Below are 14,271 nucleotides of genomic sequence, written 5' to 3'. Positions count from 1 at the left end.
TTCGTGCGTCCCTCCCGGCGTGACGCTGCGCGCTGACGTCACGGGGCTGTAATGGTGGTGTGCCTCGAGATTTTTTTCATCAAACAAGTGTGCCTTTGCCCAAAAAAGGTTGGGAAACACTGCTTTAGAAGACATCTGAAGGCAGCTCTAGATCTGGAAGATTTTGTTTTATTTTGTCTTCTCCTACATGGGCTCCCTTCCCAGGTGGACAAGCCCCACCTACCCCTTATATTTATTTATACTCCCCATTTCCCCCTGGCTCCAGCCTTTCTCTATAAACAGTGTCTATAGGGTTGTAGCATATAATCAGGTATTAATGATGTAAGAGGTTTACATTATTAATGCATCGTTATGTAACCAACGTTGGGAGTTGATTATTAATCCCTATTCGTCTCATTAAGCTGTTGCCCTCTGTGCCTCTTCAGTATTAAAACCCAGCATAATCCTCGCCATCCCCAGAAGCTGACCTGAAGGGTCAAGTCTGCGTTGTGCAAACTTCAGTCTTGGAGGGCAGGGAGCCCAACATTGCCTTGTCCTCTGAGGGTTTCATACAGCAACTGTGCCTGGAAGGCTGTGTACTGGAAGGCTAGCCACCTTGCCTCAGAAAGGATATTGCAGAGTTGGAACAGGGCAACCAAAACAACCAACGGGATGGAGCAGCTCTCCTAGGAAGAAAAGTTGCAGCACTTGGAGCTTTTGAGCTCATCCACACTTTGCTTATCTCATGCCCAGAAAGCAGGAGTAGGAGTGGATTTCCTGCCGCTTTCTCTCGGGAAACCTGTTCTTTACTGCTGAATCAGAGCAAACATCAATCCACAGAAAACTGAAGACGTATCTGAAGAAGAAGTGTGCATGCACACGGAAGCTCATACCAATAACTTAGTTGGTCTCTAAGGAGCTACTGGAAGGAATTTTTAGGAGCTGTCAAGTCGAAAGGATACATTCAGGCATAATATGTGTAACATTTAACAACTTTAACGATGTGCCCCCCCCGTAATTCCCGTAACACACTGAAAATGAATGTTGAAAAAATACAGGGCAGACAAAACTGTGGAATATGTTCTCAGAAGATCTAGGGATGATGTGGATGATGCAGCCTTGAGAATGCACTCTGAGAAAGCTCTACACAGATGCCTCAACCATTTTGCCCAAGTCTGCAAGGAGTTTGGCCTTACTGATGAGGACCAACATCCTGGGTCCAGACACCACCAGCACCACATTGCTGATCACAAGCTTGCAGACGATTTTATCTACCTGGGTTGCACCATAACCAGCAGCTCCTCCATCGATACTGAGCTGGAGAAGCACATCAGCAAGGCAGTGTTATAAGAATGTTAAGGTCTTATATATATATAAAATAGATCTTCATAAATGTAGCAAGCCAACACATACAAATATGTAAACCACATGTCTGAAACCCACAGAAAAGTCCTGAAATCATTTTCTCTCTCCCATAATGACCTCAAATATTTCTTTTTTTTTTAATAAAAAATTTATTGGTTTTTCACAATTTTTATAAACACAGACATTGCACAATACAGACAAACAAACACATAAACAAACATGTATAATTTCGAATCCTTTTTTCTTAAACCTTACTTCACCGACTTCCCCATACCTCCCCTTTCTGCATCCCAATTTCCAAATTTGTTTCAGCAAATCCTGGCCCTTGGTTTTATCGAATTTTCCCTTATTCTTTTCTTTTATTTGATCTTTTACAGCTGTAACCATTTTCTCTCTCCCATAATGACCTCAAATATTTCTCTGCAAGGTCAAAGGAAATGGGAAATCTCCCCATTGTCTCTTTCACAAATCCTGTCTTAAGGGCACATTTAAGATATGAATAGGGCGAGCCCGTGACCTGGACTCAGGAACTGAGTATTTACCATTACAAAGGAATCGCCAGACTGCCCAAATAATACAATCAGTTAGCATTCTCAGGTAACCTGGCAGACAGATTTTCTGCTGTAGACCGCCTCTGTGGTAGAGCCAGTGTGGTGTAGTGGTTAAGAGCGGTGGACTCGTAATCTGGGGAACCGGGTTTGCTTCTCCACTCCTCCACATGCAGCTGCTGGGTGACCTTGGGCCAGTCACACTTCTCTGAAGTCTCTCAGCCCCACTCACCTCACAGAGTGTTTGTTGTGGGGGAGGAAGGGAAAGGAGAATGTTAGCCGCTTTGAGACTCCTTAAAGGGAGTGAAAGGCGGGATATCAAATCCAAACTCTTCTTCTTCTTCTCTTCTGTGATGTAGGTATGATGTACCGGGGGGGGTCTTGAGCTATAGGGTGGGCAATTTAAAATGTCTATATAAGGGCTTGCGCACATGGCTCGGGGTCTCTCCCCCCCTCCTGTGGGGGGGGGAGCACCCTGTTGCAACAGCTTTAATAAAGATCAGGCTTACTAGTTGCTTTGCTTCTCAATATTCTCTGGTTGGTCTCTGTTATTTTCTCCTACTGATAGAGAACCCACAAAATGACTCTATATGGGCTCTTGGGTACCCCATAAGGAAAAAGGAGCAGTCCCCCCCCCTCATAACAGCAGCTATGGCAACGGCTCACCTCTACAAAATAGTATGGGAAAATGCAATTCTAAGTCCAATACCTAGTGATGTATGGAAGTGAGAGCTGGACCATAAAGAAGGCTGATCGCCAAAGAATGGATGCTTTTGAATTCTGGTGCTGGAGGAGACTCTTGAGAGTCCCATGGACTGCAAGAAGATCAAACTGATCCATTCTGAAGGAAATCAGCCCTGAGTGCTCACTGGAAGGACAGATCCTGAAGCTGAGGCTCCAAGACTTTGGCCACCTCATGAGAAGAGAAGACTCCCTGGAAAAGACCCTGATGTTGGGAAAGATGGAGGGCACAAGGAGAAGGGGACAACAGAGGACAAGGTGGTGGGACAGTGTTCTCTAAGCTACCAGTGTGAGTTTGACCAAGCTGCGGGAGGTGGTGGAGGACAGGGGTGCCTGGCGTGCTCTGGTCCAGGGGGCCACGAAGAATCGGACACGACTAAACAACAACAATGTCCAATACCAAGGTGAAGGTATACCAGGCTTGTGTGTTGAGCATGCTGCTTTATGGAAGCAAGTTGTGGGCAACTTACACCCACCGGGTGTGATGCCTCAATGCCTTCCATATGTGCTGCATCAGGAAGATTTTGGGCATCACATGGCAGGACAGAGTCTCAAACAAAGATGCCCTTTCTCAAGCCCACAAGCTGAGCCTGTTCGCACTTCTGTCTCGGCAACATCTACGCAGGCTTGGCGTGAAGGCTGGCAATACGTGGGAATCCCTTGCAGGTGATCATAGTGCCTGGAGACAGACAGTCAGTCCGCGCATCCACAGCGGTGACCGGAGGAAGAATGACCGCTGGGAGGAGCGCAGAGAGAAGACCTGCCTGTAGCAGCAAAGCCAGACACCTTCACCTGCTACAGCCGCACCAAAACATGTCTCTTCTGTGCTGGTCTCTACAGCTGCAGCAGATGTGCTGCGAGGGGGTTCCAGGCCTAAGGGGCAGTGAGGCCAGAGGCGTATGAAGTGGGGGGTGGAGGGGGCGGGTCACCCCGGGTGCCACTTTGGGGTGTGTGTGACAAGATGGTCCTGGCCTCGCCCAGCTGTAGAGCGGCCGAGGGCACACGCAGTCCGTATGGGCACCGCTCTCATGTGCCGTCCATACGGGCATCCGTATGGGCTGCCTCTTGCATGGCGACCGTACAGGCTGCCACACATGCGCAGTCCGTACAGGATGCCGCTCACACGGCAGCCTGTATGGTCGCAGTGCAAGCGGCAGCCCGTACGGCCGCTGCATGTGAGTGGCTGCCCCTACGGCCGCCTCGTGCGAGCGGCATCCTGTACGATCGCTGCACACAAGCAGTCCGTACGGGATGCTGCACATGCGCACTCCGTTTGAGCTGCCCTGCCCTGAGTGCCAGAGGGGGTTCCTCCACCACTGAGTGAGGCAGAAAGGACAAGGCATCTATCAACAGACAAGGGTACTAGAAGCTGGAGATGGGAAGGTCCCCAGCAGGGAAGTCATATGGGAATCTAAAGTGAGAAGAGAGAGGGGAAGCAACGTAATGAAGGGTTCTGAAGGTAAAGATGCCGAGTTTGTGTTTATTTATTAACATATGCACATCCTTGGAGCAGGTAACAACAATAAAACACACACCAAGAATAATTGAATAAAACCATATATATATATATATATATATTTGCTTTCGTAGATTTTCACGGGTACAGGAATGCAGGTTTTGGTGTTTTCGGGTATCTTCCCGTGTAAGAGTTGGGGTGTCTAGGCGACGTTTCGACGAGGTCTCACTCGTCATCTTCAGGCTGGTGCTTTCGGCTTCTTGTTACTAGAACAGAGCAGGATCTCAGTGTTTGAGTTCCTATAAATACTGTTGAGGGGGTGTGGTGTATAGCCTCCAACGTTCTGGGCAGAGAGGAAGTTCCCAGGTTATTGTGCCTTTTCTTCTTTTGTTCATTAATTACTTGAGGGATATCTTGAGTGATTTCTTGAGTGATATTCTGAGTACCACTTAGGAGGGTCATTAGGTGTGGATTAGTTGCTAAAGCTTTCGTGTCTTGACCTCTTGAGCTTGTGAAGAGTTTTTCTGAGTTTTTCTGAGAAGAGTTTTTCTGAGAAGATGGCTGTACTGCACTTAGTTGTGCTCTGGCTTGGCTTCGTGTATAGGGGCGAGCTGTGGTTTTGTGCCCTGTGCCAGCCAGATCTGTGTAGGGATTGCAGGGGGGTGCAGCATCCGGAGGTGCCACTATGGTTTGGCTACTGGATGGTATCTGTAATTTATCTGTGGAGAGGGTCTGGGTTTGGGTCTGGTGTGGTTGATTGGAGATGGCGTTCTGTGTGCCTCTGGTTCTGGTGTCGGTTTTTGTGGGGAGGGCTAATTTCCAGATGTCTGGCAGGCGGGACGTGTCGTCACGCTTGTTCATGTTGTGAGGGTGTTTCTCTATCTCGATGGCTTCCATGATTATTCTCTTGTGGTGATGTTCCATGTTAAAGAGCAATTTGGAATCTGCAAAATTAATTTCGTGTCCTGTTTCTTTCATGTGTTGGTAAAGAGAGGAAGTTTTTTCTTCTTTTTTGACGGCATTCTTGTGTTCTGCGATACGTGCATTTATTCGTCTGTTTGTTTGTCCAATGTACGTGGCTGGGCAGACTTTGCAGGGTATTTCATAGACCCCTTGGTTTTCTAACTGGATTTTATCTTTTGGGTTTCTGAGGATATTGGCTATTTTTTGGTTGGTGCAAAAGGCTGTTTTGATATTGTGTTTATGGAGGATTTTGCTAATTTTATCTGTGGTGCCCTTGATATAAGGAAGGAGGGCCATGCCATTGTTTTCTTCTGTGTCTTGGTTTTTGGGGGGTGTTTCTTTTTGGATTAGCTTCGTAACCCTGTTTTGCTGGTATCCGTTGGCGATTAACACATTTGAGAGATTCTGTAACTCAGTTGTCAAGTGGTCTTCGTCAGCCAGGCGTTTGGTTCTGGAGATGAGAGTCTTGGCTACGGAGTTTATTTGTGCAGGGTGGTGGTGTGATTGTGCATGTAAGTAGCGGTTGGTGTGTGTTTTTTTCCGGTAGATAGTGTGTCCTAGGGAGCCATCAGGTTTTTTGTAGATTAGGACGTCAAGGAAGGGAAGTTGGTTGTTGGCTTCTATTTCCATAGTGAATTGTATTTTGGGGTGTAGGCTGTTGAGATGTGTGAGGAAGCTATCTAGTTTTTCCTTCCCGTGTGGCCAAATTACAAAGGTGTCGTCAACATATCTGAGCCAAAGTTTGGGTTTGTGTTCTGACTTGTCTAAAGCATTGGTTTCAAAGTGTTCCATGTACAGATTTGCGATGACCGGTGAGAGGGGTGATCCCATAGGTGCTCCTTCTATCTGTTTGTATCTTTGTCCATTGTGGATGAAGTACGTGTTGGTTAGGCAGTGGTTGGTCAGGTCCAGGATGTATTCGGGGGGATTGTATTTGTTTTGAATGGCTGTCAAGGCTTCATTAATGGGCACTTGTGTGAAGAGAGATACAACATCGAAGCTCACAAGTAGGTCATCGGGATGTAGGTTTTGCTTCTTTATTGTTTCTATGAACTGGAAGGAGTTTGTAACGTGTGAAGCGATAGATTCTGCATAGGGCTGAAGTTGCTTAGCGAGAAATTTAGCGAGATTTTGTAGAGGTGAGCCTATGGAGCTGACTATTGGTCTGAGTGGTGTTCCTTCTTTGTGTATCTTGGGGAGACCGTAGAGTTTGGGGCATCTGGATGATTTTTCTCTGGGGATGATTCTTAGCTGGATTTCTTCACTGATAGGAGAGGCTTTTATTTTGGATTTGGTGGTTTTTTCCAGATAGGTGGTGGGATCTGTTTTTATAGGTTGGTAGGTAGGGTCTTGGAGTAGATTTGATAGTTTTGCTTGGTAGTCAGAATATCACTCAAGAAATCACTCAAGATATCCCTCAAGTAATTAATGAACAAAAGAAGAAAAGGCACAATAACCTGGGAACTTCCTCTCTACCCAGAACGTTGGAGGCTATACACCACACCCCCTCAACAGTATTTATAGGAACTCAAACACTGAGATCCTGCTCTGTTCTAGTAACAAGAAGCCGAAAGCACCAGCCTGAAGATGACGAGTGAGACCTCGTCGAAACGTCGCCTAGACACCCCAACTCTTACACGGGAAGATACCCGAAAACACCAAAACCTGCATTCCTGTACCCGTGAAAATCTACGAAAGCAAATATCTCACCTCTACGGGGAGGAAACCTTCCAGCTGACAAGAACCTACGAGAAACTAGAAATCCGAAGAGCCACCATCTTATGTGATCTCTTGTTCCTACGCAACTGCCGAGACAACAACTTAATTCCCACATGCTTCCAACTTAAATTCCACTCTAAAACCCCAGCTACCGAAAGGATCCTGAAACGAACTGAACTATCCCTAATCAGAAACGAACTACATAAGAAAAGATACCTACTAAACCAAACCAACAAAGATCTGCTCACTCTTCACCTCAAACTCTGTAACAAAATCCACCCTGCACTCTGGGACAAATGCAAACAACTAGCCGTTTGGAGAGCTGAAACAGAGTCCTCACATAAGACAGACACACACACCAACAAACTCCACAAACTAGAGAAACGCCAGAAGCCCAGCCACCCTCCACAACAACCCATGAAACAAACAGTACATAACATATCAGACAGGATCCTCACCTCAACTGAAACCAGAGTACTCTCCAAAGGCTTCAACTTTGCAGTCGCCCCGAGACGCATCCCCACGGAAAACATCATATGCGGAGTCGAAGCTAGCCTAACCAAAATCAACCCAGATGAAGCCAATAAAATCAGACTCGAAGTCACCAACATCCTCTACTCCAGCAAACCACCCAGAAGCAATTTACACAAAGAAGAACAGAAAGCACTCACCAACCTGAAGAAAGACAACAACATAATCATTCTCCCAGCAGACAAAGGTAATGCCACTGTTGTGATGAACACATCGGACTACCAAGCAAAACTATCAAATCTACTCCAAGACCCTACCTACCAACCTATAAAAACAGATCCCACCACCTATCTGGAAAAAACCACCAAATCCAAAATAAAAGCCTCTCCTATCAGTGAAGAAATCCAGCTAAGAATCATCCCCAGAGAAAAATCATCCAGATGCCCCAAACTCTACGGTCTCCCCAAGATACACAAAGAAGGAACACCACTCAGACCAATAGTCAGCTCCATAGGCTCACCTCTACAAAATCTCGCTAAATTTCTCGCTAAGCAACTTCAGCCCTATGCAGAATCTATCGCTTCACACGTTACAAACTCCTTCCAGTTCATAGAAACAATAAAGAAGCAAAACCTACATCCCGATGACCTACTTGTGAGCTTCGATGTTGTATCTCTCTTCACACAAGTGCCCATTAATGAAGCCTTGACAGCCATTCAAAACAAATACAATCCCCCCGAATACATCCTGGACCTGACCAACCACTGCCTAACCAACACGTACTTCATCCACAATGGACAAAGATACAAACAGATAGAAGGAGCACCTATGGGATCACCCCTCTCACCGGTCATCGCAAATCTGTACATGGAACACTTTGAAACCAATGCTTTAGACAAGTCAGAACACAAACCCAAACTTTGGCTCAGATATGTTGACGACACCTTTGTAATTTGGCCACACGGGAAGGAAAAACTAGATAGCTTCCTCACACATCTCAACAGCCTACACCCCAAAATACAATTCACTATGGAAATAGAAGCCAACAACCAACTTCCCTTCCTTGACGTCCTAATCTACAAAAAACCTGATGGCTCCCTAGGACACACTATCTACCGGAAAAAAACACACACCAACCGCTACTTACATGCACAATCACACCACCACCCTGCACAAATAAACTCCGTAGCCAAGACTCTCATCTCCAGAACCAAACGCCTGGCTGACGAAGACCACTTGACAACTGAGTTACAGAATCTCTCAAATGTGTTAATCGCCAACGGATACCAGCAAAACAGGGTTACGAAGCTAATCCAAAAAGAAACACCCCCCAAAAACCAAGACACAGAAGAAAACAATGGCATGGCCCTCCTTCCTTATATCAAGGGCACCACAGATAAAATTAGCAAAATCCTCCATAAACACAATATCAAAACAGCCTTTTGCACCAACCAAAAAATAGCCAATATCCTCAGAAACCCAAAAGATAAAATCCAGTTAGAAAACCAAGGGGTCTATGAAATACCCTGCAAAGTCTGCCCAGCCACGTACATTGGACAAACAAACAGACGAATAAATGCACGTATCGCAGAACACAAGAATGCCGTCAAAAAAGAAGAAAAAACTTCCTCTCTTTACCAACACATGAAAGAAACAGGACACGAAATTAATTTTGCAGATTCCAAATTGCTCTTTAACATGGAACATCACCACAAGAGAATAATCATGGAAGCCATCGAGATAGAGAAACACCCTCACAACATGAACAAGCGTGACGACACGTCCCGCCTGCCAGACATCTGGAAATTAGCCCTCCCCACAAAAACCGACACCAGAACCAGAGGCACACAGAACGCCATCTCCAATCAACCACACCAGACCCAAACCCAGACCCTCTCCACAGATAAATTACAGATACCATCCAGTAGCCAAACCATAGTGGCACCTCCGGATGCTGCACCCCCCTGCAATCCCTACACAGATCTGGCTGGCACAGGGCACAAAACCACAGCTCGCCCCTATACACGAAGCCAAGCCAGAGCACAACTAAGTGCAGTACAGCCATCTTCTCAGAAAAACTCTTCTCAGAAAAACTCAGAAAAACTCTTCACAAGCTCAAGAGGTCAAGACACGAAAGCTTTAGCAACTAATCCACACCTAATGACCCTCCTAAGTGGTACTCAGAATATCACTCAAGAAATCACTCAAGATATCCCTCAAGTAATTAATGAACAAAAGAAGAAAAGGCACAATAACCTGGGAACTTCCTCTCTGCCCAGAACGTTGGAGGCTATACACCACACCCCCTCAACAGTATTTATAGGAACTCAAACACTGAGATCCTGCTCTGTTCTAGTAACAAGAAGCCGAAAGCACCAGCCTGAAGATGACGAGTGAGACCTCGTCGAAACGTCGCCTAGACACCCCAACTCTTACACGGGAAGATACCCGAAAACACCAAAACCTGCATTCCTGTACCCGTGAAAATCTACGAAAGCAAATATCTCACCTCTACGGGGAGGAAACCTTCCAGCTGACAAGAACCTACGAGAAACTAGAAATCCGAAGAGCCACCATCTTATGTGATCTCTTGTTCCTACGCAACTGCCGAGACAACAACTTAATTCCCACATGCTTCCAACTTAAATTCCACTCTAAAACCCCAGCTACCGAAAGGATCCTGAAACGAACTGAACTATCCCTAATCAGAAACGAACTACATAAGAAAAGATACCTACTAAACCAAACCAACAAAGATCTGCTCACTCTTCACCTCAAACTCTGTAACAAAATCCACCCTGCACTCTGGGACAAATGCAAACAACTAGCCGTTTGGAGAGCTGAAACAGAGTCCTCACATAAGACAGACACACACACCAACAAACTCCACAAACTAGAGAAACGCCAGAAGCCCAGCCACCCTCCACAACAACCCATGAAACAAACAGTACATAACATATCAGACAGGATCCTCACCTCAACTGAAACCAGAGTACTCTCCAAAGGCTTCAACTTTGCAGTCGCCCCGAGACGCATCCCCACGGAAAACATCATATGCGGAGTCGAAGCTAGCCTAACCAAAATCAACCCAGATGAAGCCAATAAAATCAGACTCGAAGTCACCAACATCCTCTACTCCAGCAAACCACCCAGAAGCAATTTACACAAAGAAGAACAGAAAGCACTCACCAACCTGAAGAAAGACAACAACATAATCATTCTCCCAGCAGACAAAGGTAATGCCACTGTTGTGATGAACACATCGGACTACCAAGCAAAACTATCAAATCTACTCCAAGACCCTACCTACCAACCTATAAAAACAGATCCCACCACCTATCTGGAAAAAACCACCAAATCCAAAATAAAAGCCTCTCCTATCAGTGAAGAAATCCAGCTAAGAATCATCCCCAGAGAAAAATCATCCAGATGCCCCAAACTCTACGGTCTCCCCAAGATACACAAAGAAGGAACACCACTCAGACCAATAGTCAGCTCCATAGGCTCACCTCTACAAAATCTCGCTAAATTTCTCGCTAAGCAACTTCAGCCCTATGCAGAATCTATCGCTTCACACGTTACAAACTCCTTCCAGTTCATAGAAACAATAAAGAAGCAAAACCTACATCCCGATGACCTACTTGTGAGCTTCGATGTTGTATCTCTCTTCACACAAGTGCCCATTAATGAAGCCTTGACAGCCATTCAAAACAAATACAATCCCCCCGAATACATCCTGGACCTGACCAACCACTGCCTAACCAACACGTACTTCATCCACAATGGACAAAGATACAAACAGATAGAAGGAGCACCTATGGGATCACCCCTCTCACCGGTCATCGCAAATCTGTACATGGAACACTTTGAAACCAATGCTTTAGACAAGTCAGAACACAAACCCAAACTTTGGCTCAGATATGTTGACGACACCTTTGTAATTTGGCCACACGGGAAGGAAAAACTAGATAGCTTCCTCACACATCTCAACAGCCTACACCCCAAAATACAATTCACTATGGAAATAGAAGCCAACAACCAACTTCCCTTCCTTGACGTCCTAATCTACAAAAAACCTGATGGCTCCCTAGGACACACTATCTACCGGAAAAAAACACACACCAACCGCTACTTACATGCACAATCACACCACCACCCTGCACAAATAAACTCCGTAGCCAAGACTCTCATCTCCAGAACCAAACGCCTGGCTGACGAAGACCACTTGACAACTGAGTTACAGAATCTCTCAAATGTGTTAATCGCCAACGGATACCAGCAAAACAGGGTTACGAAGCTAATCCAAAAAGAAACACCCCCCAAAAACCAAGACACAGAAGAAAACAATGGCATGGCCCTCCTTCCTTATATCAAGGGCACCACAGATAAAATTAGCAAAATCCTCCATAAACACAATATCAAAACAGCCTTTTGCACCAACCAAAAAATAGCCAATATCCTCAGAAACCCAAAAGATAAAATCCAGTTAGAAAACCAAGGGGTCTATGAAATACCCTGCAAAGTCTGCCCAGCCACGTACATTGGACAAACAAACAGACGAATAAATGCACGTATCGCAGAACACAAGAATGCCGTCAAAAAAGAAGAAAAAACTTCCTCTCTTTACCAACACATGAAAGAAACAGGACACGAAATTAATTTTGCAGATTCCAAATTGCTCTTTAACATGGAACATCACCACAAGAGAATAATCATGGAAGCCATCGAGATAGAGAAACACCCTCACAACATGAACAAGCGTGACGACACGTCCCGCCTGCCAGACATCTGGAAATTAGCCCTCCCCACAAAAACCGACACCAGAACCAGAGGCACACAGAACGCCATCTCCAATCAACCACACCAGACCCAAACCCAGACCCTCTCCACAGATAAATTACAGATACCATCCAGTAGCCAAACCATAGTGGCACCTCCGGATGCTGCACCCCCCTGCAATCCCTACACAGATCTGGCTGGCACAGGGCACAAAACCACAGCTCGCCCCTATACACGAAGCCAAGCCAGAGCACAACTAAGTGCAGTACAGCCATCTTCTCAGAAAAACTCTTCTCAGAAAAACTCAGAAAAACTCTTCACAAGCTCAAGAGGTCAAGACACGAAAGCTTTAGCAACTAATCCACACCTAATGACCCTCCTAAGTGGTACTCAGAATATCACTCAAGAAATCACTCAAGATATCCCTCAAGTAATTAATGAACAAAAGAAGAAAAGGCACAATAACCTGGGAACTTCCTCTCTGCCCAGAACGTTGGAGGCTATACACCACACCCCCTCAACAGTATTTATAGGAACTCAAACACTGAGATCCTGCTCTGTTCTAGTAACAAGAAGCCGAAAGCACCAGCCTGAAGATGACGAGTGAGACCTCGTCGAAACGTCGCCTAGACACCCCAACTCTTACACGGGAAGATACCCGAAAACACCAAAACCTGCATATATATATATATATATATATATATATATATATATATATATATATATATATAGATAGATAGATAGATATAGATATAGATATATATAGATATATATAGATATATATATAACAATTTCTTTTTTTAATGATATTTATTAAGGTTTCAAAGAAAAGAATTACATGAATTTAAAAAAGAAGAAAAAGAAAGACAAAAATAAAAGAAAAAATACAAAATACAAAAAAAGATAAAAAACACATCAGTCTTTCCATACCTTACATTCATTTCCTTGTTTCCCAGACCTCCTCACGCCTCCCTTTTTTGTATTCCAATTCAGTTAGTTAATTCAGCAATTTCTTTCCCTCTTTGTTTTTATCTTAGTCCTTTAACATAATATATTATAACTTTGGATTCTCACCTGTTAACAATCCATTTTTACATACACCTTTATAACATTGCTGCTTAAACCACTTAACTTCATTCTGACATCATTCTAACATTCGTTAATTTTGCAATATTTCTGTAAATAGTCTTTAAATTTCTTCCAATCTTCTTCCACCGACTCTACTCCCTGGTCTCGAATTCTGCCAGTCATTTCCGCCAATTCCATGTAGTCCATCACCTTCATCTGCCATTCTTCCAGAGTGGGTAGATCTTGTGTCTTCCAATACTTTGCAATAAGTATTCTTGCTGCTGTTGTGGCATACATAAAAAAAGTTCTGTCCTTCTTTGGCACCATTTGGCCGACCATGCCCAGGAGAAAGGCCTCTGGTTTCTTCAGAAAGGTATATTTAAACACCCTTTTCATTTCGTTATAAATCATCTCCCAGAAAGCCTTAATCCTTGGGCACGTCCACCAAAGGTGAAAGAATGTACCTTCAGTTTCTTTACATTTCCAACATTTATTATCGGGCAAATGATAGATTTTTGCAAGCTTGACTGGTGTCATGTACCACCTGTATATCATTTTCATAATATTCTCTCTTAAGGCATTACATGCCATGAATTTCATACCTGTGGTCCATAACTGTTCCCAGTCAGCCATCATTATGTTATGTCCAACATCTTGTGCCCATTTAATCATAGCAGATTTCACCGTTTCATCTTGTGTATTCCATTTCAACAGCAAGTTATACATCTTTGACAAAATCTTAGTTTTGGGTTCTAGCAGTTCTGTTTCTAATTTTGATTTTTCCACCTGGAAGCCAATTTTCTTGTCCAAGTTGTATGCCTCCATTATCTGATAATAATGAAGCCAGTCTCGCACTTTATTTTTTAATTTCTCAAAACTCTGCAATTTCAGTCTATCTCCCTCTTGTTCCAAAATTTCCCAATATTTTGGCCGTTTGACCTCCATATTGAGCTTTTTCTGAGCTTTCGCTTCCATCGGTGACAGCCACCTTGGGGTTTTGTTTTCCAGTAGGTCCTTATATCTTATCCAAACATTAAACAATGCTTTCCTGACAATATGGTTTTTAAATGCTTTATGTGCTTTGACCTTATCATGCCACAAGTATGCATGCCATCCAAATACATTATTAAAACCTTCTAAATCCAACATGTCTGTATTTTCAAGAAGCAGCCATTCTTTCAA

The sequence above is a fragment of the Podarcis bocagei genome, assembly GCF_964188305.1.
Source record: "Podarcis bocagei genome assembly, chromosome: 7".
In the NCBI taxonomy this organism is placed as follows: Eukaryota; Metazoa; Chordata; class Lepidosauria; order Squamata; family Lacertidae; genus Podarcis; species Podarcis bocagei.
The sequence above is the reverse complement of the archived record's forward strand: the minus strand, read 5'-3'. Positions refer to the sequence as shown.